At 46.0% G+C, this 5,987-nt stretch overlaps 1 pseudogene; it reads left to right on the top strand.

Moving 5' to 3' along the window:
* The first annotated feature begins 3,469 nt into the window (after positions 1-3,469).
* LOC134373736 (cytochrome c, somatic-like) lies at positions 3,470-3,781 on the top strand (annotated as a pseudogene).
* The last annotated feature ends 2,206 nt before the right edge of the window (positions 3,782-5,987 follow it).

Raw genomic sequence — 5,987 nt, 5'->3', positions numbered from 1 at the left:
CACTGTCCCCAGAGGGTGAAGCAGAGCCCTGGTTAGTGGAGCAGCCTGGAAATCTGATTTAGGTTAGCTATGGTTAGCATTCCTTCCATGTCTGCCTGCACCCTTCTCCCCTTCTAGAACTGGAAGTAAACATCTTACTTGCTGGAGGCATGGGAGCGGGAGTAAGGAAATCCTCACAATAGGTCTGCTGTTGTGCAAAGAATTCTAGAAGATGCAGATCTAGGTTGTGGCAACAGCAGCCCCAAGGTCCAAACTGTCAATCCCTTCTGTGGCTGAGGCTGGGGAATTGGTCACGCATATTTGCCATCAGCTCAGTGCTCTGTTTAGCATTCTTCTTGGGTAAGCACTCAGCACCGAGAAATATGCTAGGAGTTCTAACTCAGGTCTGTTTTCGGTTACTTAAGGGGATTTAACCTGAACAAGGGTGTACCATGGCTCCCAGCCCCAAGACTGTTTTCACACAGGGCTCATTTTCCACGAGGTGGGGTGAGCTGAGAACAGTGAGTGGAGGAGCTTTCACCAAAAAGAGCCCGAAAGATCGGAGCAGGAGGCCTTGGTGGGGGTCTCCTTTCCTAGGCTTCTCTTTAGGGCTGAGGTCTTGGGGTCCAGCCGGCCTTTGTACCAGAGGACTGACAAGACCACAGGGGCACTCAGAACAGAGCCAGGGGCTTGTTAGCCACAAAACAGGAATTCTGGACAATCTACAGGCTGGTGAGTCAGGTTCTGGTGAGAGGCTCAGCTCTATACTGTGAATGGAAGCCAGGGAAAAAAGAGATCCATGAAATTCTTTCAACAAGTGCCCCAGTTGGTGCTGAAATGGCAAATAGAGAAAACAGTAGTGAAAGATGAAGAGGCAGTTACCTGGTGATGTGAAGGTATATGCAGGAAACATGGGCTTCTCCATGGAATGTGAGAAACTGTACAAACCTTCCAATGGAGCAACAGGAGACTTCACCAGTTATGATTCGATGAAATGTGGCGTCAAGTTTATATTAGTGTCAGATTTTATTTTAATAGTGGTATAAATGACTCTAGACCTTTAAAACATCGAGGGTCAGAAGGGGCCTTTTTTTCAGTTACATTCAACTGTGCTTCTTAGGGGAAATTCTGTGCTTTTATGAAGTTGGCAATTGAGGTTTCAAAAAGCAGCCCTGTATTCTGTTTTTGACCTATTAAACCATGTGTGCCTTGAGGAAGAAAGTGACTTTCTTCCCCCCAAATCTTTATTGCCTCTGTGCCTGGAAGGGCCAGGGCCAGGATGAGGCCTAGGGTGCACTCACTCTCAGGGTCATGCAAATGGGCTCCTCAGTAAATTCTGTGCTGTAGGAACCTCACTGGCCTCAGCTTAGTCTCAGCCTTGGGGTCAAAAACAGTGAGAGAGGACAATAGGAGCTAGTTTGTTGAATGAATAAAGGAATAAACAAAGTGTATGTGGAAGGACACACTCATGGGAAAATTCTGCATGCTGGCTGTTTTCACAGCCTTTGAACAGCCTGTTTTTCAGAAGGCTCTTGGTGAGGTAGATTAATGGGATGTTGAGTATTGTAGTTGTCTTACCTTGGACTGCTATGACGATATAACATAGACAGTATGGCTCAAACAGCAGACTTTTCTTTCTCACAGTTCTGGAGGCTGGGAAATCCAAGGTCAAGGTGCTGGCAGATTCATTTCTAGTGAGAGCCCTCTTCCTGGCTTTCGGATGGCTGCCTTCTCACCATGTCCTCACATCACACACACAGAGAGTTCTGGTCTCTCTTCCACTTCTTATAAGGACACTAATCCCATCATTAGTGTCCTTATACTAATGTGTGGGTTTGCAACCCACACAATCTCATCTAAACATAATTACCTCCCAAAGACCCCCCACCTCCAAATGCCATCACATTGGAGGTTAGGGGTTCAACATATGAATGTGGGGGAGAAGGGGGACACCAACATTCAGTCCATAATGTAGTGTATTAACATTATACATTTTAGGTTCCTGCTTTTGTATAAAAATTTGATCACTGTGGTAGACAGAACTCTAGGATGGCCCCCAAGATTCCCACCCCTGGGCATGCACACCCTGTGTAATCTCTTTCCTTGAGGTGAGTGGGCCTGACCTAATCAGGTGAGCTCTTTAAAAGAGAGTCTAGAGGTGCAAGATCAAAAAAGTTGGAGAGATTGTAAGCGTGAGAAGAATTTTCCTGGGGCTTGAAGGAGCTAATAGGTATGTTGTGAGAGGGCCATGTGGTGAGGAAATGTGGGGGACACTAGGAGCACAGAGCAATCCCCGGTGACAGCCAGCAGGAAAGTGCAAACCTCAGTCCTACAACCACAAGCAACTAAATTCTGCCGATAACCACATGAGCTTGCAAGAGGACCCTGTACCTCAGATGAGACCCTAGCCAAGCTGACACCTTGATTTCAGCCTCATGAGACCCTGAGCAGAGATCCCAACAATACCAGTCCTGCTCTTCTGACCAACTTTCTTGCTGGCTGTCACTGGGGTCTGTTCTGAGCTCCTGGAGGTGATAATAAATGTGTGTTGTTTTAAGCAGTTAAGTTTATGGTAATTTGTTACATAGCATAGAAGCTAATGCAACCTCCTTTCTACAGTAGATCAGTCCACATCTCCTGGGTCCCTTTGTCTTATTAAAAACAGCTTTTATTTTGGTGTTGATTACCTTTTTCTCATGCATTAATACATAACCTCCCTTTCTTCTTTCTCCCCCCCCCCCACTGTTTCCTTTGGGAATTTACATAGTAATTCAAGTTTGCCCCCCACACACTGTTATTTGAACACTCCCAGAAGATTGTATTATCTTCTTCCAGCCCTCTACAAAGCACCATTGTGAGGCCACTGTTTTCATCCTTCCAACCGATGTTCAGGGCTTCCAAAGTGCAACATCATGTTTATTACATAACAGCCAGACATAAGCCAAAACAACTTGCTTCTGGGCTTTTCAATATAGCAGCAGCAGAAATCTTTTCTGGGCTCGAGGAAGAGCCACTTCAAATGTCTCCTAATTTCAGCAATTTTCTGGTCTATAGAATAAAAAGTCTAAAAATGGCTTTGAAGGTGTCTAAATGCACTCACAGAAAACCCACCACTCCACCGTCAGACCCGATGACACGGGGGGGGGGGCAGAAAGTGGAGGAAGGCTGTGTGCTCCGGCCTTGGGATTTGCAGGCCTTGGGAGTCTTGCCTGCACATTAAATGCTCTTGGAGGGGAAAAAGGGAAAGGAGCAGAAGTGGAGCCCTCCTAAGTTGGCACCACAGTAATGTAACTCTGGCACAGGGCTTGTCTCTCCCTTTTCTAATTGGGGGGACCTCTGACAGTTGTATTCATCTGAAAGGCTCATTTAGTTGCAAGCATTAAAAACCCAACTCAATCTGGCTTAAGAACAGGGGATTTCTGAGAGTGTGGGACATCTGGCTTCCAAGTGCGAACCTTTGTACTGTGAGTGATGAAAGAGAGAATTAAAAATGGGTGATGATGAGAAAGGCAAGATTTTTGTTCAGAAGTGTGCCCTGTGCCATACCATGGAAAGTGAGGCAAGCATGAGACTTGGCCCAATCTCCGTGGTCTGTTGGGGTGGAAGACAGGTCGGGTAGCTAGACTCTCTTACACAGATGCCAACAAGAGCAAAGGTGTCACCTGGGGAGAGGAGACACTGATGGAGTGTTTGGAGACTCCCAAGAAGTACATCCCTGGAACAGAAATGATCTTTGCTGGCCTTAAGAAGAAGCAAAAGGGCAGACTTGGTAATTTATCTCGAAAAAGCTACTAATGAATAATAGTTGTCCACTGCCTTATTACAAAACAGAAATGTCTCATGACTTTTTATGTGTACCAATAATTAAATTGATCTCATACACCAGAATTCAGATCATGAATGACTGATAGAATATGTCTGTTGTGACAGTCCTGATTTAAGTACGACTGATTTGTGGTTAAATGAATATGATAGGTTTTTTAAATTTTGACAATAATTCTGGTTCTGTAAATACTATCACTGTTTTCCCCTTCTAAAGATATGATTGGACTTGATCAGTAATGTTCAACTTTTCACAAAGATGGTGAATGCCATCTCAAGACTTATTAGAGATTGGTTTTATATCTAGATTTATATACTGATTATATGAGTAAATTTAAGTACTGGGGTAATCCCTTCACTGTCTCAGAAGCAAGCAAGACTCACCTGTGTTTTAATTTGTGTTCATTAGCCTGTTAAAGGCAATGGCTGAAGATAAAGTAGCAATGTCTACTTTATACTTTTGGTCTTAACTATGCCAATCTGGTTAGAATTCCATGTACGTAACATGCTGCCTTTTACTTATTGAAAGGCACTTTAGTGTGGTTTATGTATTATACCAAACAAAGAATATTTAATGCTTCTCGTGTTTTATAGATGATATATGAGGCCAAATGCTTTTAAAAGTCAGGGTGACAAGATACAACAACAAGTTAAACTTTACTCTTGAATTCTTTGCTAAGTCAAGCTCAATTACTATTCAGGATTGTTTTTAAATGGGTATTCAAAACCACATAAGACTGTAGAACTACTGTGTATGTGTGACTGACAATGGTGCTTTTACCAACTTGTTAGAAGGATTAAAATAAAGGAGATATATACAAATTTGTAAATTATGTGATTATCAGACTTAAGATAATTAAAAACAAAATCACAGATGATGGGGGGAAAAAAAGAACAGGGATTTCCTGGCTGGCGTCATCGACTGTGTAAAGGTGGTGTTGCTTCCTTGGACTCCCTGCTGTCGGCTTCATTCTCAGGCACCAACTCCCCATTTGGGGCCCCTCACCTCCCCACTGCACCCTGAATCTCTGGGCTCACCCCACAGGGAAAAGATGCCTCTTTCCTCTATCCCAGCCATCTACCCTGGGCTCACCGGCTGGCCTTGGATGACATGTTCTCCCCTTAAATCAACGCTGTGGCCAGGGAGAGGGAACCCACTCTTAGGCCAGGACAGGGGTATGCGTCCACTTCTAGAGCATGAGAATGAGGTCACAAGGACCAAGATGGGGGAGGGATGGGTCCCCAGAGGGAAACCAGGGTGTTGTTACTAGAAGAGGGTGGAGTGGCCACTTGGAGGGCCAGAACAAATGTCCTCCAGCAGCAGAGGCAGACGTGTTCTGATGCGGGTAGAGTTGGGAGCACTTGAGGCCTGGGGGACGGGGGCGCAGAAGATCTCTTCCACCTCTGTGCTTCCACCGAGCCATCCAGAATCCTTTATGTGCATCTCCATGTGTACGCTCATTTCACCAGGTCACCAGCCTGGGAGCAGAGTCAAGGTGGGAATGCGTAGCATGCTTTTCTCTGCCCTGGGCCCTCTAATTTCCTCTCTCAGTTCACAAGGTCGTAGAAATTGCTGTGCCCCTGTCCCTTGTTCCTCTGAGACTGGACTGCCCTCCCTCTACAGAAAATCTGAAGGTCATATGAGGACTTCACATTGGAGACCTGGCCTGCCCTGGGTGGAAGTCTGCATGCAGAAAGAAGTGGGGAGACTGGAGCAGCCCTGTGCCCCAGGTTTTTGGGGGCCCACCCGGCCCCTCGAGCTATTGCTTCTGTCCATGGGCTCACGGATTTGCTCTGTCCCACCTGGCAGGGCCTTTCTGTATCCACTTCCCTGTGCGTCTTCCAGCAGTGCCAAGAACCCTGCTTTCTGGATTGAGGCAGTGGGGAAGGCTTTCTCAGTTGTTTCTAACTGAGCTCTGGGCCATGCCAGACTGAGCGAACACTCACTGGCCGGACAAAGTGTCCCCTCCACATCCTCGGGCAGATACCGCTTTTTTTTTTCCCCAAAGATCACCGGTAATGGGATCTTAACCCTTGACTTGGTGTTGTCAACACCACGCTCAGCCAGTGAGCTAACCAGCCATCCCTATATGGGATCCGAACCCGTGGCCTTGGCGTTATCAGCACCACACTCTCCCAAGTGGCCCAGATACCACTTCTGCTTAGCCAGAGAGACTTCTCTATTC

The sequence above is a fragment of the Cynocephalus volans genome, chromosome 3 (assembly GCF_027409185.1).
Source record: "Cynocephalus volans isolate mCynVol1 chromosome 3, mCynVol1.pri, whole genome shotgun sequence".
NCBI classification, from domain to species: Eukaryota; Metazoa; Chordata; class Mammalia; order Dermoptera; family Cynocephalidae; genus Cynocephalus; species Cynocephalus volans.
The sequence above is the reverse complement of the archived record's forward strand: the minus strand, read 5'-3'. Positions and strand labels throughout refer to the sequence as shown.